This window comes from Notamacropus eugenii, chromosome 1, assembly GCF_028372415.1.
Source record: "Notamacropus eugenii isolate mMacEug1 chromosome 1, mMacEug1.pri_v2, whole genome shotgun sequence".
NCBI classification, from domain to species: Eukaryota; Metazoa; Chordata; class Mammalia; order Diprotodontia; family Macropodidae; genus Notamacropus; species Notamacropus eugenii.
The window spans coordinates 756,634,718-756,650,491 of NC_092872.1; the positions used below are offsets into that span (position 1 = coordinate 756,634,718).

At 47.5% G+C, this 15,774-nt stretch overlaps 1 long non-coding RNA gene across 1 annotated transcript; it reads left to right on the forward strand.

The window, feature by feature from the left end:
• On the forward strand, positions 1-7,664 carry LOC140527409 (uncharacterized). The gene is made up of 2 exons (XR_011974802.1): positions 1-1,598; positions 2,933-7,664. It is a non-coding gene; the product is annotated as an uncharacterized lncRNA (long non-coding RNA).
• The last annotated feature ends 8,110 nt before the right edge of the window (positions 7,665-15,774 follow it).

The following is a 15,774-nucleotide window of genomic DNA, read 5'->3' on the forward strand; positions in this document are numbered from 1 at the left end:
TTCCTTCCTTCCTTCCTCCCTTCCTTCCTTCCTTCCTCCCTTCCTTCCTTCCTTCCTCCCTTCCATCCCTTCCTCCTGAAATCATTTATCCTGGAGATCAGGTCTCAGTAGGTTGCCCAAGGTCAGGGAAGTAACAAGTTTGAAAAGACCCTGGGGAGGGGAGGATTTTAGGGGAGTGTCTGCTACAAACCTAACCCTGTAGTAAAATGTTCCTCATTTTCCAAATGAGCCCAGTAATCTTTGTGCCCCATAAGGTGGCCAGGAGAAAAGTGCAGTAATTTAATTACATGAATTTAATTTGTTGTACCCTCAAAGACCTGCTGCAGTTTCAAAGAAAACCACCAGTGGAAGAGAGAGGCAGCTTCCAGTGAAGGAGCGCTCCATTTCCTAAGTGGCACCCCTAAGTTTGGGGGTGGGCCTTAGAGACCACCTCATCCAACCCATTCGTTGGAAAGATAGGGAAATGTAAGAACAGAGCTCGGAACTGGCATGCCTAGTGTGAGAAGGCATTGCGGGGTAGAGTTGAAGAGTCTGAACGGGGTTCATGTGCCTGGCCCCGCACTGATCAGTGTGACAGATGCGTGGCTCTGTGCCCAGGACCTCCTGTACTGCGCTGTCACCAGGATGCGCTGGCCACAGCTGCTCAATAAAGATTTACTCCGTGAATGGAAACCGGTGTTGAGATGTCGGGCAGGCAGGTTGTCGTCCCTCACAGTGTCTTCAGAAGGCACCTGAGATGAATCCCAACCCTCCATCACCGGGAGAACAAGGGAATTGGATGGACAAATCATCCCTTTCACCCTGTGGGTGGGCTCTTTACTGCGCCCTCCTGTGCAAACCATACGGAGAGACTCTTAAATAGTAACAGTAATTAGTATTGATGTAGCACCTTAAGATTGCTAAACTCTTTACAAATATCCATTTGATTCTCATAACGACTCTTAGCAGTCGGTGCTATTATTATCCTCATTTTATAAAGGAGGAAACTGAGGCTGAGAGACTAAGGGACTTGCCCAGGATCACCCAGCCAGGAAGCATCTGAGGCAGGAAAAACCCAGGTTTTCCTAACTCAAAGTCCAACACCCTAGGACAGCTGGGTGGTGTAGCAGATAAGTTAGGAGTCCTGGAGTCAGGAAGACCTGAGTTCAAATCTAGCTTCAGACACTTCCCAGCTGGGTGAACTTGGGCAAGTCACTTCACACTGTTTGCCTCAATTTCCTCATCTGTAAAATGAACTGATGGCCAGGAAAAGACCCAGGGAGCATCCTCCAGGGCTCCCCCCTTGAAGGAAGGCTGGTTACTTGGTTAGTGGGGAAACCCACTTTTGATGCCACAGGGACAGTCACTGGCCCCTCCAGAGCGCCCCTCCCCCAAGGGAGCCCCAGGAACCAATGCTGGTGGAACTATGCCCATGTGACCAGGAGGGACATTGGAGGAAAGAACGTCCCTCAGGTTGGAAAAGTGGTGGAGCCACCTTCCAGTACCCTGTCCTCCCCAGTCTTCTCAAGACCTGGAACGACAAGAAAGCCTGGGTGCTGGCAGTGCTCCAACTTTCTCCACCTTTCTCACCAAGCCCTGGGCAAAAACAAAGGCTGAAGGTAAGGATACCCTCTTTAATATGGCTAAGTTCTCTGCTTTAACCAGTTACTCAGGCCCTACCTGTCCCTTGACCCGTAGGATCATAGGCATTGAAAGGGAAACTAAGGAAAGTCTGCAAACATACCCCTTCCCCAGCCTATTTGAGGATCTGTTGTTTAAACACTCCATCCTTATGCCCTCCTCTAGCCCTGCCCCCTTGCTGGAAAGGGACCTGATGGTGAAGTTGGGGAGCCAGTTTTCTCTAGTTAATCCTCCCATCTCCCTTTTCCCTCTGTTCATTAAATCTTCCCACGTTTGCTTGAGAGTGTGGGAGACAGTAGAGCCAATTGTTTGGGATCTGGGAATTCTAGGGTGAGCTACTTCTGCCACCCCAGCCATTGTTAGTCTCCCAGACCCTAAAGTGCTCCCCCATCTCAGCCAGTATCTGATTAAGCCTGAGACCTGGGAAGGACTACAACCTTTAATTCAAAAATTCCTTAAGTATAAAATCCTTGTCCCTTGTTCATGTCCATGCAACACTGCAATCCTTCCTGCAAAAAAGCCTAATGGAGAATACTCACAATTTATTTTTGCCTTTGAATGTATTCTTCTTGGGGAATCAAGTTCATATCTGCTAACATGGACAGTCTTGCCCCAAAACTTTCCAGATAACCCTCATTTATTTGGCCAGGCTTTGGGAAGGGATTTAAGGCACCTGAAACTGGCAGGCAGTAGCTTGATTCAGTATGTGCATGATAGTCTTATTTGTAGCCCCACCAAGGTAGGTTCTTTGGCTGCTGCCACAAAAGCCCTTAATTTCTTGGGCATTCAAGGCTATAGGGTCTCTTGGAACAAAGTTCAGATAGCATGCCAGTCCATAAAGTATCTGGGCCATGAACTCATGCACATCTCTCTACTTAACCTTTGAGAGAAGGACAATCCTGTCTATCTCTGTTCCAGCCACTAAGAAACAAGTTTGAGTGTTTTTAGGCATGACTGGATTTTGTAGACTGGATTTCTAATTTTGGTTTTATTGCTAAACCCCTTTATGACCCTACTCAGGGCACTGACTCAGACCAGGCTAAACTAATTTGACCACCACCCCATCACTAGACTTACCCAGTCTGGGAAAACCTTTCATTCTGTATGTTGATGAAAGGAGAGGACAGGCTTTGGGAGTCTTAAACCATTCCTTGGGACCTGACCCCAGGCCAGTTGATGTTTTTATTTACTCAAAATGTGCTTTCCTTGTTCCACATGCCCATGGAGCAGTCTGGAAAGAAAGGGGATATCTGGGGGGCAGAGCCAAGATGGCAGACTAGAAAGACACACTTATGCAGGGTCCTCCCCACAGCCTATAAAATACCTGTAGAGAGGGACTCTCAACAAATTTTGGAGCAGCAGAAGTGGAGAACAACAGAGTGGAGGAGATTTCCAGCCCACGGTGACCTGAAAGGCCTACAGAAACGTCAGTTGCGCTGGACACGGAGCCGAGTGCGGAGCCCAGCCCAGCCTTGGCCGAGCAGTGCGGTGGGCAACGAGACTCTGGGAGGAGGACACCTCGGGGGTGGAATCTCCAGTCGCAGTAGCGGGTCCTCAGATCCCTTGGCCCACAGGCGCCAAAGGTCAGTGACGGGGTTTTATCAGCAGGCCAGGAAGGAAGAAGTGCCTTCCCATAGCTCCAGCAGCAGGCAGCGGCCACAGAGCCTGCACAGCAGCCCATATGGAAGCTCCATTGTTGGAGCATAAAAACCTCTGGGGGCATTGAAGAGCTGAGTCTTGCCTCAGCCCTGGTTGGAGGACCTGACCAAGCTGGTCTTTGTCTCAAACTGAATGGTGGCCCTGCCCATCCAGCTTATCTGAAAATCAGCCCCCAGTGCTGACTTGGGAACTGAAGGCCAGGTGGCTGTGGAGAGGTATCTGCTAAGATTCTGGGCACAAAAATCCCTCTCTGCATTCAGACGAGTATATGCTTGATTGTGCCACCTTGGAGGAACTGAGATCTCACAGATTCCCAAAGTATACCCTACTCTTGACAAAGGACCCAAAAGTCAAGTAACTGGTTGGGAAAATGCCCAAAAAAGGGAAAAAAAGTAAGACCATAGAAGGCTACTTTCTTGGTGAACAGATATCTCCTCCCATCCTTTCAGATGAGGAAGAACAGTGCTTACCATCAGGGAAAGACATAAAAGTCAAGGCTTCTGTATCCCAAACACCCAAAATAAATATTCAGTGGGCTGAGGCCATGGAAGAGCTCAAAAAGGATTTTAAAAATCAAGTTAGAGAGGTGGAGGAAAAACTGGGAAGAGAAATGAGAGAGATGCAAGAAAAGCATGAAAAGCAGGTCAACACCTTGCTAAAGGAGACCCAAAAAAATGCTGAAGAAAATAACACCTTGAAAAATAGGCTAACTCAATTGGCAAAAGAGGTACAAAAAGCCAAAGAGGAGAAGAATGCTTTAAAAAGCAGAATTAGCCAAATGGAAAAGGAGGTTCAAAAGCTCACTGAAGAAAATAGTTCTTTCAAAATTAGAATGGAACAGATGGAGGCTAATGACTTTATGAGAAACCAAGAAATCACAAAACAAAACCAAAAGAATGAAAAAATGGAAGATAATGTGAAATGTCTCATTGGAAAAACAACTGACCTGGAAAATAGATGCAGGAGAGACAATTTAAAAATTATGGGACTGCCTGAAAGCCATGATCAAAAAAAGAGCCTAGACATCATCTTTCATGAAATTATCAAGGAAAACTGCCCTGAGATTCTAGAACCAGAGGGCAAAATAAGTATTCAAGGAATCCACAGAACACCGCCTGAAAGAGATCCAAAAAGAGAAACTCCTAGGAACATTGTGGGCAAATTCCAGAGCTCCCAGGTCAAGGAGAAAATATTGCAAGCAGCTAGAAAGAAACAATTCAAGTATTGTGAAAATACAATCAGGATAACACAAGATCTAGCAGCTTCTACATTAAGGGATCGAAGGGTGTGGAATATCATATTCCAGAAGTCAAAGGAACTAGGACTAAAACCAAGAATCACCTACCCAGCAAAACTGAGTATAATACTTCAGAGGAAAAAATGGTCTTTCAATGAAATTGGGGACTTTCAAGCATTCTTGATGAAAAGACCAGAGCTGAAAAGAAAACTTGACTTTCAAACACAAGAATCAAGAAAAGCATGAAAAGGTAAACTGCAAAGAGAAGTCATAAGGGACTTACTAAAGTTGAATTGTTTACATTCCTACATGGAAAGACAATATTTGTAACTCCTGAAACTATTCAGTATCTGGGTAGTTGGTGGGATTACACACAAACACACACACACACACACACACACACACACAGAGCACAGAGTGAGTTGAATATGATGGGATCATATCTTTAAAAAAATGAAATTAAGCCATGAGAGAGAAATATATTGGGAGGAGAAATGGAATGGGGCAACTTATCTCTCATAGAAGAGGCAAGCAAAAGACTTTTCAGTGGAAGGAAAAAGAGGGGAGGTAAAAGCTTACTCTCATCACATTCGACTAAAGGAAGGAATAAAATGCACACTCATTTTGGTATGAAAACCTATTTACAATACAGGAAAGTGGGGGAGAAGGGGATAAGCATGGTGGGGGGGATGATGGAAGGGAGGAGGGAGCAATTTGAAGTCCACACTCTTGGGGAGGGACAGGATCAAAAGAGAGAACAGAAGCAATGGGGGACAGGATAGGATGGAGGGAAATGTAGTTAGTCTTACACAACATGACTATCATGGAAGTCATTTGCAAAACTACACAGATGTGACCTACATTGAATTGCTTGCCTTCCAAAGGGAATGGGTGGGGAGGGAGGGATGAAAAGAAATTGGAAGTCAAAGTTTTAGGAACAACTGTCGAGTATTGTTCTTACCACTAGGAAATAAGTAATGCAGGTAATGGGGTATAGAAAGTTATCTGGCCTTACAGGACAAAAGAGAAGATGGGGACAAGGGAAGGCAGGGATGTTAGAAGAGAGGGCAGATTGGTGATAGGGGCAATTAGAATGCTCAGCGTTTTGAGGAGGGGGAAGGGGGAGAAATGGGGAGAAAATTTGGAACCCAAAATTTTGTGAAAATGAATGTTAAAAGTTAAATAAATAAATTTAAAAAAAAAGAAAGGGGATATCTGACAGCAAAAACCTCCCCTGTTAAACATGCCCTTCTATGTTTTGGCCTTTCCATAGTTGTCTTTAATTCTCTCCAGAGAAATTATCTTTTGTGCGAGGGAAATTGTCTTTTCTTTATACTCCTTTTGTGCCTGTTTGGTCTGTGTTTGCCTAACCTCCTTGCCAAGTTTGTCTTCCAGAGTGCAAGCCATCAATTTCCAGATGACAGCCCAGGCTATATACCAACCTCCGACTGAATCTAAGGTCTCCAGCCCACTGGACCTGGCATGGCCCAGGTTCTGAAGTCTGATCCCTTGAACAGGACCCATCAAGGCAGGGACAGCTCTACGCCCCTTGCCATCAGGAAGCAGTTTCAGAAGCTGAGACCTTCACCCTTTACCCCAAAAGAATTTGGGTCCAATCTGTTTAAGGGGGAATGATGGGGTTCAGACTCTGGGAGCTTCCTTGAGCTCCCCTTGAATCTTCCCACTTAATCTGGCCTTTCTTACTCAAATCTAATCTTCCCATTTGCTCTGGCATTCTCAGGAAGCCCATGGACTTTTCATTATCACTGTGCTCTGGTCTCTCTTGCACTCCCCACCCTCGATCCCATCAAAACCGCATTCCCCTGGCTGCTGACCACTCCCATCAAGATCCTCCCTAGAGTCTATCTGTATTCACCCCAGAATACGGGTCATTCCCATACCGCCCCAATCCAGACCTCTGGATTGCTCCACCTGCTTCCCACCCAATCCCTCCTTTGTCTGATATCTCCTGATTGCCTCCAGTTGTTTCCAACCCTGGACCAATCATCCCCTCCTTGGACTTCTCCTCAAGACCCTCCCTAAATCCCTCCTCTATCACCCTAGACTACCAGACCACCCCCAGATCGCTCCTATAGTCTTTTCTGTATTCAAGTTCCATCTTGCCTCCATGAAGGTGCTCAGATTCAATCCAGCTCAGACTCAGTCTGGCTGGGATTCTATCTGGCCCTCTTGTGAATACAAGTGCTACAAATGCTTTCGCTGCTGAAGAGTAAACCTAGTATGGTGAACCTTTAATAAATTGTTTTCCTTTGGTTTAAAAAAAAAAAAATGAACTGGAGAAGGAAATGGCAAATTGCTCCTCTATCTCTGATACAAGAAAACCCGAAATGAGGTCCTGAAGAGACAGGTGTGACTAAATAAGTCCAGCTCTCTATCATGCCACCCAAGAATAATAGGAAATGATGCTGGGCTTATTAGAAGGGATAGGAATACTCAGAGGATCTCTGATTTTCCTAGCAAAAATACTGTCTACCAGCGGTGATTGCAACCTCACTACACTGACTGGATCATTTGGGAGAGTTATTGTAGCCAAGACTCTGCCCTCTGAGTGAGATGAGGAGATTGTGAAGACTTTTCATAATAAAAATATGGGGAATATTGGATTTCCTAAATAAAATTTCTCTTCCATAGGGCCTCTCTCCCTGGATACCCGAGTTTCAGGTATCCAAGGCTTGTGGACAGTCAGATTCCCGCCCCCCCCCCCCACCCCCGCTTACCAGCTACCAGCTTTCTTTGTGAAAGTGCTGTGGGCTGTAGCTGAAACTTGGAAGTTACTAAAATCTCCCCATTGTTTGTTGTACTGTTGCCACATCAACACTACCAGTTCCTGCTTCTCCCCCTCCCCTCTTTTCTAAAACCACATCAGCAGTTAAGTTAGATATTAGATGAGGTAATTGTGTTGGGATAGGTGAAGATTTCCCGGGGTTTGCCTAGTTTTTTGCTCTTAGATGGTGAGCCTGCCTGCCAGCCAATGGAGAGGTGGGATAGTGGGGAGGTGGGATTCTCTGCATTAGGGTATAAAAATTGTGCTTCAGTTTCTGTAAGTTGCCTCCCTCCACTAGATTCCCTGACCTGGTGGAGGGACGTCCCTTTCTTGAGAATTGTAATAAATCTTCTTCTTTCTGTTCTTATTGAGAGGCCTCTTTATTTATTTAAGATTTTGAGTAAGGGTCTTTTTATTCCCACACATCTCCAAGAGTCTCTCTTGGTAATTACCCACAAACTTTGGTAATGTATACAATCTGATGTCTCATTGTATTTTGGGGGACCCCTACCTTACCTCGCTAGAATGCCCCAGGCACCAGAATCCCTAGTTACAGCTCTGAGCACAAACAGTCCTCTTTTGTAGGTGAAGCTGCTGAGGCCCAGATGGGGAAGAGGCTTGTTCCCAAGTCATCCGAGTCATCTGGCTTCAAATCCAGTCTTGTGGAGCAGAAATGTTGACTTAGCTTTGTCAGGAAAAATTCGATAAATGGCCATTTTGGCATCGAAAACAGATCGCTGACAAAGGACTCAGTTACCTGCTGTGGTCAGAATGTCTTTGAACGTACTAATGTTTGACTGAATCCGGTCTGTAGGCACTAGAGCAGACCTGGGCACTTTGCTGGGCGAGCCCGGGGGAGCCCCCTCAGCACTATTGCACGCCAAGAAAATGAGGGGAAGACGTTAACCTTGCGATGTCCTCAGAGCTCCCTGTATTTTTAGATGTCTGCGATCAGTCTTGGGGCCTGGATCGGAATCCTCATCATCCCAGCGATCTCCTACTCAGCAAGTCTATTTGAGCTGAGCAGAGTCTGAACATCTTTGGAGCCTGGAAATAAAAGAAGAAGATGAATGACGATTATTAGAACTATTATTGTTCATTGTTGTCATCAGGATGATTCTGTGTCCATGGCCTTGGAGTGAGAGAGCCTGGGTGCGAGTGTCAGCTCCATCCATTCTTCCTGTGGAACGAGCAGCGAGTCACCTCTTTAAGCTCCTCCTATGTTTGGGGTCTTAGAAGGATAAGAACCCAGGCTTTGACCTGCTCCTTGCAGTTTAGTAAGGTGGGAGACAAATGCACAAATAGCTCAGATGTGGGTGAGAATGTTCATGCAGGAGGTCGGAGAGAGAAGATGGTGAGATTTGGGAGGGACAGGCTCAATTCAGTCTGTGGTTATTCAGTCTTTTTTCGATCATGTGTGACTCTCCATGACCCCATTCTTGGTGAAGATCCTGGAATGGTTTGCCATTTCCTTCTTCAGCTCATTTTCCAGATGAAGAAACTGAGGCAGACAGAGCTAAGGGACTTGCCCAGGGTCACACACCTGGTAGGTGTCTGAGGCCAAATTTGAACTCTGGTCCTCCTGACTCCAGGCCTGGCACTCTGTGCGTTGTGCCTAGTAGCTAATTCATTCCAGTTTAATTCAGTTTAATAAGCACTGGTCACATGCTGACCATGTGCTAGCCATTTCCTTCAGGGATGATAATGAGAGCATCCAAATTGGCCTAAGAAAGCCAGTGTTGAGTTCTTGATCTGCCACCACACTGGGTTTCTGCAAGTTTCTTCTCCAAGCCTCAGGATCCTGGTCTATAAAACTTGCATTGCCTGCTTGAAATGGCTGCTTTCATTCCATTCCATTCAAGAAGCATTCCTATGAAGTGCCTAGCATGGTTCTGAGCTAGGCTGTCTAGCTGCCAGGTTTGGGGATGCCACAGTGAAAATAGCCCCTGCCTTTGAGCTCAGGTTCACCTGATTTGGGCTCAGATAAGACAATATTAGTCAGTTATCTGGTGAAGAACCCTAAGCCTGAAGCTAAAATATCAGTGACTAGTTTTTGCGTGTTTGTTTATCTAGTTGAGGGCTAGATCACAGAGCTTCCTGGAGCAGGTGGCACCTGGGCTGCTCCTTGAAGAAAGGGAGGGATTTTGAGAGGCAGAGGGGAGAGGAGGTGAAGACTTAGCTCCTAATTCTGTTTCTCTCCCTAATCCCCAGGGTGTAGGACCCTAAGAGCGGGCAGTGAATCTTTTTAAGAGACACTCAATGCAAGCCAAGTATTTTAGGATTTTATGTAATTACTCGTCTCAGCCCCCAGCCTCCCAGCTCCAAAGCTGCTGTCCTCTCCTCTGGAGGTTAGGCTGAGTCATGCTCTCCCATATCACTCACCCCACCCAAAGGAGCCATACTATGATGTGTAAACCCCGGAAGTGAGAGAAGGTGCAGGACCAGAGGAGGACAGGATGACACAGACCTGGGAGTCTGGGAGCACTGCCCTCACCCTTCCTCCAGCTCCCTGTCTGCTGAGGGTGGCCACTCTGTGGGATGGAAGGCATGGCTCCATTCCTCAGAGGCTGGGGCCTGGCTGAGCCCCTACAGCTGTCTACACCCCACCCCACCAGCCAAGCCAGCCGCCCAGTGGGCATCGTGGGTATTCACCAATGGGCAGCCAGGGGAAACAGTTTCTCTAGGCTGCTTCCTTTGCATAATTCATGCCTGCCTCTAGTGGAAAAAGAAGACTTTTAGTCCAGGTACACTGGGGGAAGCAGGAGGAGCCCTGGGGGTAGAACAAGAGCTCCCAGCTTTGAGTCTGACTCTGCCACTTACAGCCCGGGGGTGGGGGGCTTCCTGGGGCCCCAGTAAAAGGGGAAGGTCCATTCCATCTCCAGAGAGGAATTGTACCTGGGACTACATTGTTATGATGATAGGGACCTTCCAGGTGAGGAAACGCCCTTTACCAAGGCAGATTGGCAACTTCCCTGTCATTTTATAGTTTTTAGAGAACTGTCTGAAACAATGAAAAGTGCCCATTGTCATGAAGTGAGTGCCATTCCGAGGTGAGACTCAAACCCAGGCCATCCTGGCAAGGAAAGACTGGCTTACCGCTTTTTAACAGAGATGTGTAGGGATTATACAGGCAGGGATGAGGAAGGGGGAGGAAGAAGAGGGAGGGGAGAAGTCAGTGGGCCAGTGCCTCGGGGCCCTTGGGCCTCCTGGTCTTTCTATCTGTGCCAGAGACCAAGTGGAAGGTAAACCCTTTTACAGGAAGGCGGTGATGAAAGAGGGGCTTCCTCTGGGGAGGGGCTCTGCAGGGTAAAGCTGAACCCATGTTCATGGACCTTTGATGTCCCCTGAGCTCCACCCCCCACCCTCAGTCACACACACGCACACACACACACACACACATGCACACACATACACATATACACACATATACATACACACAAATACACCCTTCCACCTCATCTCCCATTCAGTATATTTTCTGCCCCTTGGAAACCGAAAGGCGTGAGGCAGGCAGGCAAAGTCCAGAAAAGCAGTTGAGGCCCCAGGCCAAGGCCATGGCCGTGTGCCTTGGTGTGAGCCCACTGATGGCAGGTGTAGGCAGTCATCTAACCACCTTAAGATGGTTTGTTCCCCAGCTGTAAATAGGACCATCTCTAGACACCGGGTCCCAGGGCTTAGAGTTGGAAAGGGCCTTCCTTATCTGCTCCAACCTCTTCATTTTACAGATGAGGAAACTGAGTCTGGAAGAGGGAGAATCGACTTAACCGACCAGGACCCAGCTCACCCCAGGAGGCAGCTTAGTACAGGGAACCAGGCAGATGAGGACATCAGGTGTAGGATCCCCCTCCCTATGGAAGGTTCATCTCTGGCACCATCTTGGCTGGCATGGAACCTTCCTTGATGATCATGGTGCACAGAGCACCGGGCCTGGGGTCAGAAAGAGCTGAATTCAGGTCCCTAGCTAAACAAGTCACATCACCTCTGTCTGCCTCAGTCTTTCCATCTGCAGCATGGGGTCGTGGTGAGGCCTGAGTGAGATCACACCTTCGATCTCTGAGTTCTTGTGACTGACTGGCCTGGATGGCCCTCCCACTGCAGATGTTGGGCACCTTGTGCAGGGACAGGAGTCCACGCCTCACCTCTGCTTCACTTGCACATCTGCAGCTGGCTTTGTTACTTCTTTGGGCTCCTTCTGGATTTCCAGATCATTCCTGACACCAGTGTTTTTGGGGGCCAGACAGCTGGGACATGCACCACATGAACATATTATATTTATTTTTTCCTTTTAAAGGAGGAAGGAAACAGGCATGTATTAAATGCCTACTGTATGCCCATCGCTGTGCTAAGTACTTTCCAAGCATTATCTCACTGATCCTCACAACCACTGTTATTGTTCTCATTTTACAAATGAGAAAGCTGCAACGTGCAGTAACTTGCCCAGGGTCGCACAGCTAGGAAGAGTCCAAATTGGAATTTGAGCTTGTCTTCCAGATTCCAACGCTAGTGCCCTGATTGTTGTAGGAATCCTCAGCATCAAACACCAGGGATTTCATCAGGTGGGATCTCTGTCCACCAGGATGGATCACAGCTGGCCTGCAAAGGCTCCTGAGTTTGTGGGAGCAGAGATTTTAGACCCACCTAAGAGGGGCTCATGGCCTCCTTCCTCCAATCCAGACACCTCATGTTACAGAGGGAGAAACTGAGGCCCTAGTCACAGAATCATGAGCTCAAAGTCACCTGGGAGCTAACCAGCTCTAGAAGGAAAGGGGCACAAAAGGAGTCACTGAAGGGTGTGAGACAAAGGCAGTGCAGTGTGCTGGCGAGAGCACCAGCTTCAGAGTTGAAAATGTATGGGGTCAAACCCTGATTCTGGTAGCTGCCCCGTTATTGGAAGGAGCTTTCATACCCATGATCAAAAGCTATCATCGCTTTAGAGACTGGTGTGGTATCTGTGCACATGACTACAAACACATGTGTGAGTAAGCATATATGGATGGGTGTGCTTGCAAGTGTGTCCATGTGTGTGTGTATGCAAGTGTGTGTGTGCCTGCAAGTTTGGGTATGTGTGCGAGTGTGAGTGCAAGCATGTGTGCATATGTGTGTAAGTATATGTATGTATGTGCATGAGTATGTGTATGTGTGTGTATGTGAATATGTGTCTGAGTATGAATGTGTATGAGTATAGATGTGTATGTATATCTGTGTATATGGGTGTGGGTGTGTATATATCTGCATATATCTATATATGTGTGTGTGAGTGTGTGTGTATTTATGTTTGTGTGTTTATGTATCTGAGTATGTATATGTGAGTGTATGTGAATCTGTGTATATGTATGTCCCTGCATGGTAGGTATATGTGAGTGTGTTTGTGAGTTCATGGGCAGCTGGGTGGCACAGTGGATATAGCACTTAACCTGGAATCAGGAAGACTCAACTTCCTGAGTTCAAATCTGGCCTCAGACACTTCCTAGCTGTGTGACTCTGGGCAAGTCACTTCAGCCTGTTGGCCTCAGTTTCTTCTTCTGTAAAATGAACTGGAGTAGGAAATAGCAAACCCTCCTGTATCTTTGCTAAGAAAGCCTCAAATGGGGTCACAGGGAGTCGAACATGACTGAAAAATGACTGAACCACATGTGAGTGCATATGTGTTTGTATGTGAGTGACTGTATATGTATGTTAGTGTCCAGTTCTCTATCCACTATACCACACAACCTCTCATGAAGGCAAATAAATGGTGCCTTCGCCACCAAAGAATGTCCTTCTTTTTCTGTTCCTTTGCCTGTCTGTCTTTCAGGACCTCTGTCTCTTTTCCCACCACTCCCTCCCTTTCTCCTTTTCTCCTTCCTCTCTCTTCATCTCTCCCTGTCCCCACCCCATTTCTGTCTCCCTATTCCTCCCTCCACCCTCTGTCTCTGTCTTTCTCCCTTCCCTCCTTCTCTCCCTCCCCTCTGTGTCTCTGTCTTTCTGTCTCTGTCTCTCTCCCTTTCTTCCTCCCTCCCCCTGTGTCTCTATGTTTCTAACCATGGTTTCTCAAGTACCCATGTTTTCCCTTGGGGCTCTTGCCCTCTGTTGTTGCAGGTCATCAGTCTTTGGTGCCTCAGTCAATGGTTTTTCAGAGTTGCTGCTTTTGAGCACATTTGGTCCTTAGGGCCCCCCCTTCTGGTGATGCCCTCGTCTCTCCCCTCAGACCACAGACACATACACAGCCTATGTGGAGACCTGGTTTTTGAGTCCTCCCTCCAGTCCCTCTCCATGATGAGATTTCAGAGTGAGACCTTAGTGGAAGGGAGAAATCTTCTCTGTCAAATGTAGTCAGTCAACAGGCATTTAATTAAATACCTACTATGTGTCAGGCACAGGATAAGCTGGAGAGAATTCCAGAGGGAAGGCACTAGCATTAAGTGGGATGAGTGAAGCAACCACACCCAGACCTATCAGTGTTTGAAAGCTTCCAGACAACTTAGAGATGCAGAACCAAGGTCTGCAGGCTACAGGGGCCTCACCAGCTGTGTGACCCTGAGCCAGTCACATACCTTCTCCGAACCTCAGCTTTCCCACCCATAAAAGGGGGAGAATAACGGCGTCTACCTCATGGAGGTTTCTGTGAGACTCACCTGATCCAAGACGCATCTTATCTGAATCGAAATGTGAGCCCTTGTTATTCTTGAAGTTGACTGAGGGGCAGTGCGCTCATCCAAGCCATGCTTGGTCCATCCCTGGGCCAAGGCCCATTACAGGCATAGAGTGAACTTAGCAGATTGATTGACTTCTCCACTCCATGGAACAGATCAGACCAAATTCCCTGGGTGCTCTTGGAGGTCCAGATCTGGAGAGCTTCCAGGGATCTGAGATCGTCTAGAGCCCAACCATCTCCTTTTACAGAGGGGGAAACTGAGATAGAGGGAGAGGAAGTGACTTGTCTCAGGTCACCCATGTGATGAGTGGCCAGGAGGACTCACACCCAGGGCTGGTAGCTCTTATCCCATTAACTGTGTGAGGTAGGTCCTATGATCCCATTTAATAGCTGAGAAAACTGAGGCTGTGTCATGCACTGCTGCCTCCACACTGCCCCCTATGCGTTAGCCCTGATGGCAGAGTCAGCAGCTGAGGACCCAGACACGTGTGGCTGTTTGAGTGTAGCCTGCACCTCCAAGGTTTCAAACCAGGGTCCCAGGAGAAGAGCCTTATCTCCTTTGTTGGTTGAGGTTGAGAGCTCAGGTTCGAAGCATGAGCCGCCTCCTCCCCTCCCCCATCCCAAGTGAACATCCTATGCCTCTGCTCCCTCAGCTTGTGCTAAGTGCCCCAGGAGCTACCTGGACAGCAGGGACCCAGTTCAGATTTCTTTCTCCTTTTCCATCCTTGAGGTGGGAGGGAAAAATAGCAGAGGGGGAAACTGAGGCCTGTCCTGAGGGAATGGCTAGGTATGACTCTAAGGTTCCTTGGAAGCCAGTCCCAGTCCTGACATTCCACGTCTTCTGTTCTAAGGACCTTCCCAGTTCTCCCATTCTGTGTTCTAAGCTCTCCCTCAGCTCTGACATTCCACATTCTCTGATTAGTTTTATTCTTTTAGTCTCTAACATTCTGTTATACCAAAGCTATTATTTTATGGGCTCTGTATTCTAAAGCCCCTCCTGGTTCTGACATTCCTCAAAACAACTTTTAAGACAATTTAGTTGAGGGTTAGAGCTTGGGGAGATCCTGAGAGGCCTCAGGACATATGGCTTCCTGGGGATAAAGCTTCAGACTCCAGGTTTTGTGTTGGAGACAGGGAAAGGGAAGTAGACTCTGTCAGAACTCTGTTCTAATTAACTCAGCGCTAAGTTCCATTGGTCTTCTCTGCACAGCACCTTACTTAAGAGTATTGTAATCTCTTAGAAATGTTGTCTGATTGAAGAGTTCTCCAGATGTTTGTGTTCTGCCCCCAAACCCCAACTCCTGAAATTCTGGGCTCCTGGTTACAGCTCGTGTTTGAGCAAAGCATACCAGGGCTACAAGGGACCCTCAGACCCAGAGCTGGGAGAGACCTGAGCACAGAGAGTGAGGGATGTCAGTGTTGGGGAGAGCCAGCTTTCTGACTTTAGCCAGATAGGCATCCACCTCCTCAAAATAATCCCTCCCTCCGCCAGCTTCCAGCTTTGATCTGCATTAGAAGGCAAAGCTGTCGAGTTAGCTCACACTGATTAGGTCCCTACTGTGTACCAGCTTCTTGGCTAAGTGCTGGAGATACAAAGAGGGCACTTCCAATCTAATGGGGAGACCCCCTGCAAAGAGCTAAGGACAGACAAGGTAGAAATGGGGTAAATACAGGGAATTCAGAAGACCAAGGAGGACTGGGAAAGGTTTTTGTCATTGGCACCTCAGGGTGAACGAGGAGTGAAGGAGAGGATGGGGACAGCTGGTGACAGGCAGGGAGGGAAGACTGGCGTCGGGATTGATGATGACGACAGCCACAGCTGCAGTAATGATTGCATTC